This window comes from Balaenoptera ricei, chromosome 2, assembly GCF_028023285.1.
Source record: "Balaenoptera ricei isolate mBalRic1 chromosome 2, mBalRic1.hap2, whole genome shotgun sequence".
Lineage (NCBI taxonomy): Eukaryota > Metazoa > Chordata > Mammalia > Artiodactyla > Balaenopteridae > Balaenoptera > Balaenoptera ricei.
Window position 1 is genome coordinate 176,906,639 of NC_082640.1, and position 18,644 is coordinate 176,925,282.

Consider the following 18,644-nt stretch of genomic DNA (forward strand, 5'->3'; position numbering starts at 1 on the left):
GTTTTCTACACATGTGTATTTAGATACATACACATATATCATGAGTGTATACTGATGCTTCCAATTCAAATTCAGGTTTAGAGAGTTTTTACTTAATCTCATTAACTTTACACGTGTTTCTCCTTTCTCACATGTCAAAACCCCATTCTCAACACTGCCTACATAATTGTTCATTTATTTTATCCCACAATACACACAAAATAGCCAAGAATTAAAATGTCAACACTATCATCAACATTACGATAAATGAAAATCTTTTTTTTTTGGCAATTCTTTTTTACCCTTAGGATATACCCAACTCAGGATATCCTATAAATTACTGTGTACGTAAGTCACTTGGAATAGTTTGCTCTGGGTGATTACATCACTAACTGGAAGCACACTTTTATTTCACTTTTGATTTTTAGGCACAGCATTTTTAATTAACTTTTGCTACATAATTCTGTAAAATGTTTAGATGAGTCTAAAGTCAAAACCACAAAATAAGATATGTTCAAAGACTAGTTGCTCCCCCTGTCTACTTCAACCTAGTCTCTCCCTACCCCACAAGTAACTTTACTAATATTTTTTTTATATAATACTCCAAATTCCCTGTTTTCTGGCTACTATCCACTGGCTCCCTACTATGAGCAATACTGAAATTAGCTAGTATCTTCTTCCTCCTATCTCTCTCCTCCAGTATCTAATTTTAAGTAATATGTTTTAATTTACAGTTGATATCTATAATCTGTTAGCTTATTCTACTTTTCATATATTCTTCCTGCATATTTGGTAATTAAACTCTATCTACAGAATTAAACGATAAAGTGTTACATACTACACTGTTTCTCAATCTTAGTTCTACCAATAAAAATTTTATTTAATGTTCATCACCAATTTAAAACACCAGTTTAAGAGTGTTATTCAGAATACAAGTCCACAATTCCTTACCAGGGAGAAACTTTTGGAGCTAGATACATTCTAAAATTCAGACTCTTTTCCTTCTCTCTCTCTTTCTCTCATGCTCTCTCTCTTTTAAAAGAAAGTAATATGGTATATGAAACATTTACTGTATACTATGTAAACACACCCAGTGAGATTAGTCATATTACCCCATATTTTGCAATAAAATATATTAAACATTTAAACTAAGCTGTGTTAGTTCAGGTTAGGTTTTGTTGCCAAATGAATTCAGGTCACATCATTGTTTGCCATCAAGTGAGTCTCCCTAAAGAAATGGTTATCAGAACTCTTAGAATTTCAAATTATAAATAAGACATTGTGCACCTGTAATTAGTAGCTCAAGATCATGTATAAGAATAGTATTTTCCTTACCCATCCACCACCAATAAAAGGCAAGTCAGAAAACATTTTTGTTCATATTAAGCAAAGATATATTTTAAGTTGCATTATAAAATTAAGTTGTGTTACTGCAAATAGAGATTACTTGTTAGAGTTCTGCTTAGGAGAATCTTATTAAGCCCATGTGGGCTTCTTCTAACAGAACCTATTATAATTCAAAACAGCTGTCAGTCTCCTGCTGCTACTTTTTTTTTCCGATTAAAAATGTATTCTTAAAAGAATATTTTTAAAAGTACATCCCATTTCACCAGTTTATGCAACATTCTTTTAAGGGTAACCATTAAAATTTTTTAAGCTAGAAAATGAGGGGAAAAATGTAGATAAATGAGGTGAGCCTGGTTCTTAGAACTCTGGCTACAGTGCAGATTCATATTGATACTATATATTCTTGGTATTCTTAATATTTCTAGTTATAAAATACTTCCTAAATAAAATACCTGCTTCATACATGCACATTCAGCATGGTCAGAAATATGTTATCTCTTAGTTTTTTAAACGATTTTTAAACGATAATCTTCAAGGAGTCATGAACAGCCTAGGAATAATCACTAGGGAAAACTAGCGATGATCATTCTAAATAGGATAAGAAAACCAAAACCAGTGAAAGAATCATTAAAAGAGATACTAAATTCTTCGAAATAATTTTAAACGTACATTTAATGTTAAACTTGAAAACTATTATGCATTCGGATGTCTGTTAAATGTAAAATTAATACCAATATTTAAGTAGGTTATCCAAGAATAGAAATGGCTAACATTTAGTGTAAATAGTCATTAAAAACAAAAAGTTAAAGTGAACCACGTTACAGATGTTTCACTGCTAGACATCAAACCACGTTACAGATGTTTCACTGCTAGACATTTGAATTAGTTTAAATTTAAGAACAATATTTTAGGGGGTTGTTTCCAAATTTCATGATTAGCTACAGGACTCCGTATTATTAACCTAATTATTTTTCTCCATACCCACACATTTCCTCTGCATAAAGAAGAGACCATTAGTTTTGTTGAATTTTAAACCCCTAAATAATTATTCAACGTTTATGTTTAATTATTAAATTTCTGATGAAAAGTCATTGTGCTCCTAAGAACATTTTCAGATGGGGTATCTAATTTGAATAGAAAACTAATCATACTATTTGGTGACAGTACACAAGCACCACCATCAAGCACTGTACATCCCCTTCCCTCTCTTAGTTTTACTGTTTTACAAGATTAAAATATGAGTTTATTTTCTTTATTGAAAATAGGAAAAAAATAATTTTTAGCATCTCTGTAATTTTTAGCTGTATTTCTTTCTCTCCCCAGAAGTGTTTTTGCCTTCTATTACTAGAGTTTGAAAAGTTGAGAGTTACACTGTTGACTCAAAAGCATTTTAAAGACTGTAGAACAGATCATAATATACAAAGAACAAGATACATGTTAAATTTTCTCTATCCTACCCACCCCATAACCTTAATGTTTCCCCATTCATTTATGAGAATTATACGTTTGTTGTTTAAATTAAAAACAAAAAAACCAAAAAACCTACACAGGAGAGTATGACAAAAGGCAATTCCCTAACATCTGCCTCCCTTCCCACACAGACAACTAGTAACAATTTGATTTCTGCTTTTCTAGCATTTTTGACATAAATTAACTTTAAATAGTTTTAAGTAGGGATATTTAACAAAGAGTTCCGTAAAAAACTATTTTCATTTCATAATATACCAGGGATATAGAAACATGTGTACATACAAATTTTACTTTATCTTTTAAAGACTCCTAAATAGAACTGTACTGTATAAATATGCCATAGTTTATTTCACCAAAACGTACTGAGAATCATTTCCAATTTTTCAATATTATAAACAGTCCTGCAATCCTTTTACCTCTATCTTTAACCACTGTAAACTATGCCATTAGAATAAATATCAAGAAATAGTATTACTGGGACTTCCCTGGCGGTCCAGTGGTTAAGACTCTGTGCTTCCAACGCAGGGGGCACGGGTTTGATCCCTGTTCGGGGAACTAAGATCCCACATGCCGCTAGGTGCGGCCAAAAAAAAAAAAGAAATAGTATTACTGGATAAATGGGTATATATATTTCTAATTTGGAGATGTATTGGTCAGAAAAGTTGCAATTTACATTCCTATCAACTTTGCATGAGAACATCAAAACTCTGGTCATTATTGATCTTTGCCAATCTGATGGAGGAAAAAATGATCTCATGATTTTAATCTTCATTTAAAAAAAAAATTATAAGTGAAACTGAATCTCAATATATTTATTAGCCTCTGTGTTTCTTTATAATCTTTGCCCATTCTTCTATGTGGCTGCTCTTTTTATTAATTTGCGACACTTTTTATATTAATGTTAAAATATCAAGGGAGAATATTCATATTAGCCTTTTAAAACTATGATGGCTTTTGTCATAAATGTTTAAATTTTTTAAATAGTCACTTGTTTCCGTCTTTTCCTTTAGTAACGTCTGAGTTTCATGCTCCTTCCTGTAAACATTTTTACATCAGAAAACAGATTTCTATATACATATGTAAGTAGTTAGAACAATATACAAAAAAGTTCTCAATTTTTGTTGTCATCTCCAAATTAGATTATGTAGGTAAACACACTCTTCAACCACAGCAGAAAGCTGTCATTAGATAGTTAAAGAGTTTACAGCACAGTTATTATTAAGTAATTCAGTATGCTAATTTTAAAAAATTTATTAATTCCTAAATATGAAGATAATTTAATTATCTGGTGTTGCCTGGAAACAAGATGGATGTATTTTCCAGATTAACAGGAGGATGCTTTCCGGAAGAAGAAACTCAATTACTCCAATCTATTCAAATGTCGTTTGCTGAAGATATCCTGGGCATCCAGTGTCAGAACTGCAGGCGTCTTTCCCTCATCCTTCTCCTCTATATCAAACTGGTGCACCAATCCCACTGCTAATCACTTAGACTAAGTCACTATTTATTATCTCTCTTGAATTGTCACAAAAATCAATCTTGGTCTCTGCTTCCAGTCTAATTCATCTAGCACACCAACACTGAACTAATCTTCCTAACAGAGGTTCAATCAAGAATATACAATAGGGCTTCCCTGGTGGCGCAGTGGTTGAGACTCTGCCTGCCAATGCAGGGGACACGGGTTCGAGCCCTGGTCTGGGAGGATCCCACATGCCGCGGAGCGACTAAGCCCGTGAGCCACAATTGCTGAGCCTGCGCGTCTGGAGCCTGTGCTCCGCAACGGGAGAGGCCACAATAGTGAGAGGCCCGCGCACCGCGATGAAGAGTGGCCCCCACTTGCCGCAACTAGAGAAAGCTCTCACACAGAAACGAAGACCCAACACAGCCATAAATAAATAAATAAATTAATTAATTAAAAAAAAAAAAAAAAAGAATATACAATAAATACAAACTCCTAGCTACAAATCCTACCTATGTAAAGTATTTTACACTTTAAAGTATATCAGTATTTCCCAAAGTGTATTCTACACAACATCAGTCCTGCAAAATACAATGAAATGAGCCTTAAAAAAAAATCCTGGTTCGTTTGGGAAACACTGTTTACTATAGCCTAGTTTTGTAGAATTATTTATATTATTCATCAAGAATCTGAGTACCAATTATGTGTTCTATGCTAAGTGTTGAAGGTTATAGTTGTGAACAAAATAGTCTTGGTTTTCATGTTGCTTACAATCAAGTGAGAGAAATGGACATTTAAACAAATAATTACAAAAATAAAATCATACACTGAGATAAATGCCATGAAAGGCGTGGGCTGCTATGAGAAAGAATAAGTTGATTTATTGACATTAATAAGCCCACAAGACATAAAGAACACATACAGCATACAGAAGAAAGACCTTAAACATATACATAAATATAAATAGTACATAAACATAAATAATGCTTGAAGGACTTCCCTGGTGGTGCAGTGGATAAGACTCTGCGCTCTCAGTGCAGCAGACCCGGGTTCGATCCCTGGTCAGGGAACTAGATCCTACATGCATGCTGCAACTAAGAGTTCACATGCCACAACTAAGGAGCCCATGAGCCGCAACTAGGGAGCCTGCCTGCCGCAACCAACACCCAGTGCAACCAAATAATAAATAAATAAATAAATAAAGCTTGATATTATTTATTGACAGAGGTAGTAGTGATGTGATACTGGAGAGTTACAGCAGAGTCAATAGTTTAGCAAATTCTAGGAAGAGCAAGAAGGCCAAGGTGGCTGACGCAGGGGAAGTAGGGAAGGGAGATAATGTAAGATGAGGCAAGACAGGTAGAGAGAGGCCAGGTCACACACATCACTGCGAAAGGCTGAGAGTCCTGCAGCTAAGTAACCTGTATAACTTTGCTTAATTCAGTATTGCTGAACTTTAATCTAAGAAAAACCAATAATAGGCCATGTCCAATGTTCCACAGAACATACTTTCAATCATATGATAGTAGTGGAGGTATAAAGTGAAGGTTTGCACTGGGTTAGTGTTGATACATTTTAAGAGAAAATGACACAATATGAAAGCTGAGTTTTTATTTATTTAAATTTTGAATTGAAAAATATCAAGCAGAAAAAAGTTAGCCACAGGAGGCCTGAAACTGCTATCCTTAGAAAGGCCTGCTTGAAAGGCTGGCCCTGGTTGGTCTTTGGGAACTTGGACTTTCCGTGTTTTTACCATTCCTTAACTGATAAGGACAGCTCACTGTACCTAAACTGTTTGTGCAAACAGTATGGTTTATGCTGCATATTTGCTTTCCTTCTGGGAGCCTGGAATTTTGATACATGTTAGGTAGTAGATGCCTGTGTGACCAGCCATCAGTAAAAACCCTAGGTGCCGAGTCTCTAATGAGCTTCCCTAGTAGACAATATTTCACTTGTGCTGTCACAAGTCAATGCTGGAGGAACTAAGTGTGACCCGTGTGACTCCACCTGAAGAGACCTCTTGGAAACTTGCACCTGTTTTTCTTTGGACTTAGCCTCATGTGTCTTTTTTCTTTGCTGATTTTGTTTTGTATCCTGTGCTGTAATAAATGATCTCCATGAGTATGACTATATGCTCTGTCAGGTGAGTCCTCCTAGTGAACCTGGGGATGTTCTTCGGGGTTTCAGTGCAAGAACAAGACAGAATACTGTGAAATGTCTCCCTCCACCTCTGTCTCCCAGTCTCCCAAAATGAAACTATATTGTTTTGGAATAAATATCTAGTTGGTATTCAGGTACAGGGCTCCTTCTTCTTCTTCTTTTTTTTTTAAATCTTAGAAGCAATTACCATAAAAAGCAGAATAGGGGTGACCTTTACGGTGGTTGTGATTGAGAAGAGGCATGAGTGGGGCTTTGAGCATGCTTCCACTGTTCTATTTCGTGACCATGGTGGTGTCAGCTTTAAAATAATTTGTTAAAAAAATAAGTTAAACTTAAATTTGTTTACTATGCTTCTTTGCATGTGTATTATTTCACAACAAAAAAAATGTTTTGTTGTAGCTGGTATGGCTTTGAAACTTGTCAGCTGAAGCCTCAAAACTAAATCCATTTCCTAAAGAAAAGGATATAAAAGAATGACCGGAAGGCTAAGTACTGAGGCACAGGAAATGCTTATAATTTGGTAGCTGAAAGAGAACAGAGTAAAGGAAAGCATGGAAAACACTAATCAGGCTGGGTAGTGACCAGAATAGGTTGCATGTAAGAAGTGGCATCTGAATGAGGTTTATTTCAAATTGAGAAGTCACCCCTTTCCTCTGTGCTACCGGAAAGTTTTGGATACACTTCAATTTCAGTACTTTCCACTCTGTAGGGGCAATTAATTGTTAAGATTTCTACATCCTCAAAGAGACTAAGTTCCTACATTACTGGGACTGTTTCCTTTTCCAGTAACTGTATTCCAAGTATCTTGAAGAGTGCCTGGCTCATAATGGGTCCTTAACAAATAAGGTGCTTAGAAATGCAGAATGAAACCAGAAAAGGCCCATATCAAAGAAACCATGAAAGGAGAGAATGTAAAGAATTCCATGAGCAGTTTTAAATTTTCTTCAGTTTTCTTCTCTTTCTCCTACTTTTAACAACCTTTCAGGTCATTACTGTTTTTACTAAATCCTTTCCACTCTACTGCTACCTCCTCATCATTGTTGCAACAACTATCTAAACACCAACTATGTGCAGGGCACTTAGCCAGGTAATGTCAGGGATACAAAGATGAGCTTACTGTCTAGTGCAGGACATATTCCAATACATAAATAACACAAAGCTGCAAGTGGAAGACAGAGAGAAAGAATAGGAACATGGCATGGAAGTTAGAGGACTAGAAAAGGCTTTAGTGATTAGAAAAGGCTTTCATGGAAAGATGACATCTGCTTTGGTTCTTGAAGGATGTTAGAATTTAAATAGGGAGAAACATAGGTAAGGGCATTTCAACAGAGAGAACAGCTTAAGAATTAATAGGTATATGAGGGACAACATACAAAGAAATGAGGCAAGAAAGGCAGGAGTTGACGAGATAAGAAAAAGTAAGAAAGAAGCAAAAATTATGCCATTGTCCAGTGAGTAGAGCTGATAAAGGAGACCAAAATGGAGCAGCCACAGATGTAAAGGAAAACCAGAAAAATGTGGTTTCATAGAACTGAAGAGAGGAAACTGAACTGGAAGTAAAAATGGAGTGAGCAAATGTTTTATAACTCTTTTCAAAAAAGACTGCAAAAGGTGCCAAGAAATGAGGCAGTAATAGAGAGGATGTGAAAGTCTGGAAACGTGTGTGTATGAAAGAGAGGGAGATATTGTAACAAATGAGTAGGGATGATGCAGTAAAGCATCAGTTTTCAACTGGGTGACTCTGCTCCCCTGGAGACATTTGGCAATGCCTGGAGACATTTTTGGTTGCCATAACTAGGAGTGAAGAAGGGTACTACTGGAACCTAGTGAGTAGAGGCTGGGGATGCTGCTAAACATTTTGCAAGTACAGGACAGCGCCCCACAACAAAGAATTATCTGGTCCAACATGTCAGTAGTGTCAAAGTTGAGAAACCCTGTACCAGAGCATAGGGGATACGGAAGAGAGAATGATTAACCAAAGAAGCAAAGTCTTTGGTAAAGTGAGAACATTCATGGAGGAGGAAGACTTTTCTGGTTCTTTAACCTACTGACCCTGATGAGAGCATGAACCTGGAAGTAGCTTCAGGCATTACTTATTTGAAAAGTGTACTGAAATACAACATTCCAATTTCTCCCATCAACATGAACGACAAAGTGCATGCCTTAAATCATTATTTACCCTGTGACTATTCTATATAGATAAACCATTTATCTTTCGGGATACGATCAAGGTTTAAAATGTGGGTACTTTTACTTTTTTCTAAGTTCCATATATGTTCGGCAATCACATCCATTAAAAGGTTAATAGATATAAATGATCAGAGTGCATATACTAGTGTAATTTTATTTTTTAAAATCTCCCATGTACCATTCAGAAATGAGTTACAAATAATCTGTATTTTAACAGTTCATAGGGATACCATGTGAAAAGGAAGCCTAGAAAAGCACCAGTTTAAGATGCCAAGTAACATTGCTATAAAAGGATAAAATGAGTTAACAGTGATTATAAAAATGAGGCTGTAACTATCTTTGGTTATAAAGTGCAATATATTTCAAAGCCACAATGAACTTGATCATATAAATTTCACTTTGTATCATAAGCATGAAAAGACTATTTACTGACATGTATTATGTGAAAGGTACAAAGAGGAGTTTAATCACAAATTCTGCTCTCAAATAAGAGACAGTCACTCATTTAAACATTTTCTGAGCACCTATTATGTGCTGATAATAGGCACATGAGGATATAACAATGAACTAGATAGACATAATTTTTGCTTTTAAATTACTTAGGGACAAGCTGATAAATAGGCAGTTACAATGTAGAGGAAGCACAGATTAGTGAAGATGAACTCTGGAGCCAAACTGTCTAGGTTTGGATCCAGATCTGCTATTTATAAGCTTTGTGATCTTGGTCAAATTGTTTATCTTTTCTGTATCTGATAATATTTAAAAGTATTTACCTTATGGGGCTGTTGAGAAAGTGACATCTGAGATAAGATCTAAGACTGACAATAAGTGTGAACTTTTTTCTTGGTGAAGGTAATGGTGGGGAGGGGTTGGGATGCCAAAATAATACTCTAAAAGGCAGAGGAAACTGACTATGTGAAGGCCCAAGGAAAGAACAAAACCTGGCTCACTAAGGAAATTAAAGCAATTCTACATGCAGAGTTTAACAGGAAGGTATTTGGCAGTAATAAGGTATGAGCCCAGAGAAGCAACAGAGCCTAGATAACAAAAAGCCATATGATCCATGAAAGGGAGTTTGAACTTTATTCTAGAGAGTTTTTGTTACTTAAACCCACATACATACACATACACACACACACAAACCGACAGACTTTTTCTCATTCAAGAATTAATAAGCCTGTGCTGGGAAAACTGGACAGCTACATGTAAAAGAATGAAATTAGAACACTTCTTAACACCATACACAAAAATAAACTCAAAATGTATTAAAGACTTAATGTAAGGCCAGACACTATAAAACTCTTAGAGGAAAACATAGGCAGAACACTCTATGACATAAATCACAGCAAAATCCTTTTTGAATCACCTCCTACAGAAATGGAAATAAAAACAAAAATAAACAAATGGCACCTAATGAAACTTAAAAGCTTTTGCACAGCAAAGAAAACCATAAACAAGACAAAAAGACAACCCTCAGAATGGGAGAAAAGATTTGCAAAGGAAGCAACTGACAAAGGATTAATCTCCAAAATATACAAGCGGCTCATGCAGCTCAATATTAAAAGGAATGCCTGAGGGACTTCCCAAGGTGGTCCAGCAGTTAAGACTCCGCGCTCCCAATGCAGGGGGCCCAGGTTTGATCCCTGGTCAGGGAACTAGATCCCGCATGCCACAACTAAAGATCCTGTGTGCCATAACTAAAGATCCCACGTGCCACAAGGAAGACCCGGTGCAGCCAAATAAATATTTTTTAAAAAATAAAAAATAAAATAATCTCTGCTTAAAAAAAAAAAAAAAAAGGAATGCCTGAGCATCTATGCTCAGAACACTATATTGTGTTTTCACATAGATTACCTTAATTAATCAAAGAACCCTAAAGAGGGTGACACTGTTCATTTTACAGATGTGGAAACTAAGGTACCAAGGGAACTAACAACTAGACATCAAAAGAAGGCTGTTCTTCATAGACAAATTTGTCTTTTCATACTCATCCCAACAGATGATTTTACAATTTCTAATGTGTACTGTATTCCTCCTTACCTTGTTTTAAAAATAACTACAAATTACTATGTCAAAGTTTTATTTGACTGAAGCCAACAAATGGTGAGGTACACCAAGTTAGGAATTTTAACTCTCCTTCCCTATCCTTCCTCCCTTGTCAGACTTTATCGTTGAAGCATGTGACAGAACTATGACTTCATAATTAAGGCTATAATGAGATTTCTCTGTCATAAGCTATTACTAACATTCACTACAAACTCATCTAGTTCTGCCACAAAGCTTTTTTCCTAACCAGAAAATTCTCATGTCTAGTCTCAAGCAAGCAAGAAATATTTTGGGAAAGTCTGAAGACAAGCATAATTAAGTCTTATGAAGCATGTTATGGAATTTTTCTCTAAAGAACAACTCACAAGTAAATTCCAGATAAAACAAATTAAATAAGTATAATTTCAGAATATAGGGAAAAAAAGACACTATACTTGAAATTCTTCTGGCATTCAGTCTCCCCCTAAAGAAGGAAGGAAACTGCACACTAACAACACAATTCATTATTGCTCCTTCCATGATTCCTGCTTTAAGTAGGTAAGAGTGTTCATAAAATTTAAGGAACTGTAGCCAGAAGAGACTGTCAAACTTTTTATCTAAGTGCATATTTTTAGAAAACAATTAAGGGCAAGCAAAGAACACTTTGCATGACTGGCCTAATTGATTTTTCCATCTCACTTTAGTTTTAAACTCAATAACATACCTCATATTTATTAAAAAATTGTTTACAAAGCACTTATTCATGTTATTATTTCATCCTAACAACTCACTGAGTATCTATAATTTACCAGACACTGTGCTACATCCTACAGGCTTTGGCTCAAAGTACAAAGAGTTACATGGAGGAGTTAGACACACAAGCAACTGATGATAATATAGTAAATAAGGACTGGAAGAAAGGTCCAAAGTACTAAGGGAGTGAGTGTATGATTACTGGTAAAACTAACTTTTGAACTGGGTCTTGAAGAATAAAGACGACTGTAAGAATCAGGAGATTTCTGATGGCAAATAACCCCAAAGAACTGGCTTAAACAATAGGAATTTATTCACGAGGAGAAATCCCACGGTAGGGAAAGCCCCAGGCCCAGCACAATACGTGTCTAAAATAATGTTGTCATGCACCTACATTCATTCTACCTCTCTGTTCTGCCATCCTCAGGGCATGTTTCATCATCCCCTGTGGTCACAAGACAGCTGCCAGTGGCGACTGGGGCCACATGTTCTCTTGCTCACAAACAATAGGGGAAAAAATCCTCTCCCCCAGAAATAGAATGTCTCTTTCCTTTCTATCTAACTGGGACAAATAATAATTTACAGGGAAATGCCTTGAGCTGATTGGCTTGGAGTAATCAAAATCCACCGCTGAAATGGGTGATGAGTCATCTTCTCAGAGTCTCCTGGATGGCAAAGAACAGGAGAACTCCAAGCACTGGGATAAACACATGAAAAACAGAAGGAGAAGGAACAAGAAACAGCTTAGTATGACTAGAGTAATGGGAAATCTAACGTTAGACACAGTCTACAAACTGTTTTGAATTTGGACTTTATCCAATAGACAATGGGAAGTCAACACAAGTTTTTTGGGTAGGGAAGTAACATCCTCCAACTGCATTTTTTAAAAAGTGTGGTAGCAATACAGAGAACAGCCAGAGAAGGAGAGGAAAAGTGGGAGAACAAATGGCAGAGACTCCACTGGTAGGCTGTTCAATAAATAGTCCAGACTAGCAAGTAAGTGGTAACAGAGAGGGAAAGAATGGAATGAAAAATACAAGGTGGCAAAGCTGCTATGTAAAACACTGTGTGTGTGTGTGTTTTCCCTCTTACAGATGAGGAAAAATTAAGCCTCAGACAGGTAAAATGGATTGCTTAAGATTGCAAAACTATAAATAGTAATCAGAATCTGAATTGAGGTTTGATTCCCAGTCCAGTGTTCTGACACATCACAACTATGTCTAAAAACTCCAACAATGCTCAAAAAAGCAGATTTTTTTGAATCTTGTGATTTAAAGGATGTTGTGTATTGAATTAAAGTGATTTCTGTTTATTCCAACTTTAACGTAATGTTCATTATATGGATTTAATGTCAATTTATAAAACTTAGTACATTATATGTTTTTGAAGTTTCTACATTATTTGAGTTGGTAAGGATGCTGTGAAAGACTCAACTTGTAATGTCAAATTTAGACTGCCAAAATTTTAAAAATTAAAAGAACTGAAGCTTGCATTAAAAAATTTGAACTTGTTTTGTAAATAAACTAGGTACTGAATGTTTGAATTTCATTATAAATCTGAAGTTAGTAGGTACATGAAAAGTTTCCTTTAAATTATGCTTCCCTTTGAAATTTTGGATTCTGATAACCAACTTCCATTAGCATCAACTTAAAAAGAAAAATGTTGTCTCATCTTTAAAAAGATAATTGTTTTAGAAAAAGTCACTTGCCTGTTTCTTTTTAGAGTGGAGAAGTCTGATTTTGTTTTATTACCACTGTACCAAGACTGGGTTAAGAGGGAAGGTGGTTTAGAATAAACACTTTCTATAAAAGTTATAAACAATATATTTTTTAGCTTATTGGGTTAAATCTTAGTCTTCTGCTTTTAAACTCAATTAATAACTTTAATGAGCACCTATGTGCCTGGCACTATGCTAGATGCTGGGAATAGAGCTGGAAGCAAAATAGTACTACAGTTACTCAGGCATATATTTGTATGATTATTTGATTAGTGTCAGTCTTCCCCACTGAATAACTATAGCACTATTTTTTTCAGCCAGAACATAACTGCAAATGTACAAAGATGATGCTTAAAAAAAACAACTTGACAATAACATTCCACCAATGACACAAGAATTTTCTTTCACCAGGTAGAAACACAGCACCCATAACTGAATTTTTTTCTTAAAACATACCTGCTAAAACACTCAACAAACCAGGAATATAAGGAAACTAGCTCAACATAATAAAGGTTATGTATGGAAAATCCACAGCTAACATCATACTCAATGGTCAAAGACTGAAAGCTTTCCCTCTAAGATGAGGAACAAGACAAGGATGTGCATTTTCACCATTTCTATTCAATACAGTACTGGAAGTCCTAGCCAGAGCAATTAGGCAAGAAAAAGAAAGAAAAGTCATTCAAACTGGAAAAGAAGACATAAAATTATCTTTGTTAGAAAACAACCTTACCTTTATGTAGAAAATTCTAAAGATTACACACACACACACACACACCCCGTTAGAATAAATGAATTCAGTAAAGTTGCAGGATACAAAATCAACACACAAAAATGAGTTGTGTTTATACACTAACAATGAACAATCCGCAAAGGAAATTAAGAAATCAATCACGTTTACAATAGTACCAAAAACAATAAAATACTTGGGAGTAAACTTAACCAAGGAGATGAAAGAATTTTACACTGAAAACTACAAAATGTTGTGGGAAGAAATTAAACACAAATAAATGGAAAGACATCTGGTGTTTACGGACTGGAAGACTGGAAGAGATGTCAACACTACTCCAAACAATCTACAGATTCAGTGCAATCCCTATCAAAAAAATCCCAATGACATTTTTTGCAGAAATAGAAAAATCTATCCTAAAATTCATATGGAATCTCAAGGGACCCCAAATAGCCAAAACAATTTTGAAAAAGAACAATGTTGGAGGCCTCACACTTCTGATTTCAAAACCACTATAAAGCTAGAGTAATCAAAACAGTACGGTGACAGCACAAAGACAGACTTACAGACCAATGGAACAGAACAGATTTCAGAAATAAACCCTTGAATGTATGATCAAGTGATTTTCAACAAAGATGGCCAGACCATTCAATGGAAAAAAGACAGTCTTTTCAACAAATGGCATTGGAAAAACTGGATATCCACATGCAAAGACCTAAACATAAGACCTAAACATAAAACATGATTTTTTTGAGGGGAAAACTCTTAGAAGATTTTTAAAGGGGGAAAGCTTCATGACACTGGATTTGGCAATAATTTCTCAGATGTAACACCAAAAGTATAAGCAACAAAAGAAAAACTAGTTCAGTTAGACTTCATTAACATTAAAAACTTACCAAAAAAAACCTTTTGTGCATCAAAGTACACTCGACAGAGTGAAAAGGCAATGCATGGAATGGCAAAAATATTTGCAAATCATCTATCTGATAAGGGATTGGTATCCATAATACATAAAGAGCTCCTACAAGTAAACAACAACAACAAAAAACAACTAAATTAAAAAAATAGGCAAAGGACTTAAATAGATTATTTCTCCAAATTAGATATACAAAAAGGCTGATAAGCTTTAGAGATGCTAACATCACTAATCATTAGAGAAACGCAAGTGAAAACCACAATGAGATATCACTTCACGCCCATTAGGATGGCTGTTATCAAAATAATAAAAACAACAAGTGTTGGTGAGGATGTGGAGAAACTGGAACCCTGACGCATGCTGGTGGAAATGTAAAATTTTCTGGATATATACCCAAATGAAATGAAAGCAGGGACTCAAACAGATATGAGCACACCTATGTTCATGGCAACATTATTCCAAAAGCCAAAAAGTGGAAGCATATGAAGTACCAACCGACAGATAAATGGATGAACAAAATGCAGTATATACATACAATGGAATATTATTCAGCCTTAAAAATGAAGGAAATTCTGACAAATGCTGCAACATGGATGAACATTATGCTAAGTGAAATAAGCCAGTCACAAGAGGACAAACATTGTATGATTCTACTTACATGAAATACCTAGAGTAATCAAATTCGTAGAGACAGAAAGTAGAATAGTGGTTGTCAGGGGCTAAGAGTAAAGGGAAGTGGGGAGTTAGTGTTTACAGGGTATAGAGTTTCAGCTGCAGAAGATGAATGGAGTTCTAGAGATGGATGGTGATAATGGTTGCACAACAATGTGAATACACTTAATGCCACAGAACTGTACACTTAAAACTGGTTAAAATGGCAAATTTTATGTTATGTATATTTTACCACGATAAAAACAGCAACAAAAAAAATGATACCCGCTATGCATCTTTCCTAGTGACTCTATCTTAGTGTAGGATCTCATCTCTTCATACCCAGGTAACTGCAATAGCTACTATTGTCCCTGGTTCATTCCACTCTCTTCTCATTCTAACTCAACCAACAGATCACTGACAGGTGCGTCTTGGCAGTTTTATCATATTAATGTGTGGCCTCCAAACTTCCAAAGGCTCCCCATATCCTGCACAAGAGGATAAAAATCCAAATCTCCTCAATCCGGTACTCAAACCCTTCTACAAACATATCTTTTCAACTGTCTAATGTCTTCCCAAGGAAATTCAGTTGTCAGCTCATCCTAGTTTCCCTCTCTATTCCCCTCCCCCAAAGCTAATCTCCACATTACACTCTTGCTTTTCCCTCACAAAGTAGCTGCTCCAATCTCTCTGTAAATCTAAACCCTCACAGAAGCTAGCTCAAGTCCCAAGTGTTCCAGGAAGTTATTTAGACTCCTGGGGCCTCACTCATCTCCCTCTAACCAGAACACGAACAGCATTCTTTGTATTGATAGATTGTTTTCTAGACTCAGAGGGGTACATCTTATCTTTTCTGAGGGCAAAGTCTACATATTTCACTTGTTTCTTTCTCCTGTAGCACCTAGTATTGCAAAATACAAAGCAGATCTTCAATAATCACCTAACTGAACACAAGGTACAACTCTGGTGTGTGAGTCTCAATGACTAGAATATGAAATCAGAAGCATTTGACATGACTGTATTTCTGAAGGTTAACCTGTGACACACAACACAGAAAACTGCTGTGACTCAAGTGGCTATGTGGAAACCAGGTGGTACAACCTGGCAAATACAACACAGGTGTTTTAAATCCTAAAATTAGAGCCTGATACAAAGAACCTGTTTAAACGCTGGTAATGAGGGACAAACCAATATAGTAGTTAGGTTTTGTGGGACAGAATACTGGTTTTACTGAATGCATGCATAAATAAGCAATGCTATAACTGGACAGAAATACAGTCAGTCGCAGACCTATGAAAACTCTAAATGAAATGTCAGTTGGTTTTTACTAAATTCAGGTCAGGGAAAAAAATATTCATCAGTTACTTGTGGTAACTGACAGTAACTGTCAAGAATCAGAGTGAGGCGCTCTCTCTGATTTCTCCTTTCAACTACATCGTACAAAGACCCAGGGATGAGGATGGTGGTGAAGAATGCAATCAATGAAGAATACGAGGCTCAGGAGTGTAGTGAAAAGAGCTCTCTAAATAGGGCGGAGAGAGGCCTAGATCCTAGTTTTGGTCCAATCCCTGGCCAGCTGCAGAACCCACAGCGAGTCACTCATCTCCCTGGGCCTAGTTTCCCAGTTCTAAAACAAGTCACATCAGATCGCTAAAGGTTTTTCTGACTTCAAAATTCCAGGACAAGTTTAATCACAGCTGCCATTAACATGTATGATTCTTGCAATTTCAAATCTTTCTTCCACATTTCCGGGAGAAAGTAATTGATTTCAGCAATCTAAAAGAAATGGATGCTATTCAGAGACAAAAGATTCTGCTACTTGAAAAAACGAAGTAATTCTGTAAAATTGCCTATTTCCTCATTACAGTAAGATGTTTTAGCAGAGGAAACAGTTCTCTGGTAAAACCAGGACTGCTTCTGCAAATTAGGCCTAATCCAGAGTACTTATTATCTGTGCTGGTATGTGAAGAGATGCTATTGTAGTTCAAAGCAGAAGCAACACTCAGGGCTTCTCCCCCCAAACGGTGAGAAAGTTCTCATCTTCGAGGTAAGGCTAATAAACAGCTGTGCAAATGATGAGACGCTGAAAAATGCACGCTTTTAGCCTTTCAAGTACTCCAAGCACAGGATCCTTTACCAAAGACTCCGTATTGTCTCTCTCCCAACCTGTCAAAGCGCAATTCCAGTTTGATCCCGAAACAGTAACTTACCCGGACAATTTAACTTCTCCCCGGGGGAGCAGCCGTCCACAGGCCTGCACTCCTCGACCCCTGATACCGGCCGGCAGCTCTCACGCCCACCCCGGGGCGGTCGCAGCCCCGCAGCCGGGTAAACACGCGCCCGAGTCTCGGGAGCGGTTTCCCGGCGTCCTGGGAGCGGCGATTCCCGCCCCTCGTAGCCCCGAGACGGGAGCCGGCCGGGCCGCCGCCGCGGCCACCTCGGGCCGCTCTCCCCGCCCCAAGCGCCACACCTCGCGCCTCTGCCCCCGGGACGGCGGCGCACTGCCCAGCCCGCCCCGCGCAGCACACCGGGACCGGTCAGTCTGCCACCGCCGCCTCAGCCCCAGACGGACCAGTAACCCTTCCCCGGCCCCAGCCCCGCGCCCCCCGCGGCGGCCGGGCCCCAGCCCTGCGACCCCACGGCCCCCGCACAGCCCCTTCCTCGTCGGGACGCCCAGCACCGCGCCGGTAACAGCCTCGGCTCACAGCCTCAGAGACATCGAGGGACACTCACCCCGCAGGCTCCTCCCGCCGCTGCTGCTGCTGCCACCGCTGGGACCGCGGCCGTCGCCCCCGCCGCCGCCGCCGCCTGCACCGCCGTCCGCACCGGCGCCAGCGCCCCCGGCCATCCTCCTCCTGCCGTCGCCGCCGCCACCTCCCGTCTCCGCTCCTGTCAGTGGCTCAGGCTCCGGGGCTTCTCCAGGTTTCCCTCGCCGCCATTTTGACGCCTGGAGCGAGCAGGAGGGGCTCGGCTCGGCGCGGGCCTGGGGCGCCTGCGCGGCGCTGCGGAGCCGGCCCGAGCCCCCGCCCATCCCCGCCGTCGCCGCGCCCGGGGTCACGTGGGCCGGCGGCGGCGCGCGCGCCTTGGCTGGCCGGGGAGGCGCGGTCACGGGACCCGGGATCGGTTGGAGCCGAGTGCGCGCGCATTATTCCCGCTCTCCGCTCGGAGTCTGAAGCTCGTTGCAGCATTTTGCTTATTCCGGGGAATTGTGGCAAATCGTTAAATCTGTCAGAGTGGAATTATAATA

The 18,644-nt window shown here is 38.0% G+C and overlaps 1 protein-coding gene across 4 annotated transcripts in view; it reads right to left on the reverse strand.

Annotated features, from left to right (window-relative positions):
* The window catches only part of BTBD7 (BTB domain containing 7), an 81,081-nt gene extending 62,667 nt beyond the window's left edge, over nucleotides 1–18,414 (reverse strand). For all 4 annotated transcript variants that reach the window (XM_059914871.1, XM_059914872.1, XM_059914874.1 and 1 more), the window contains exon 1: nucleotides 18,131–18,414. The gene's annotated coding sequence lies outside the window, so the exon portion shown is untranslated. The remainder of the gene's footprint in view (nucleotides 1–18,130) is intronic.
* Between the last annotated feature and the right edge of the window lie 230 nt (nucleotides 18,415–18,644).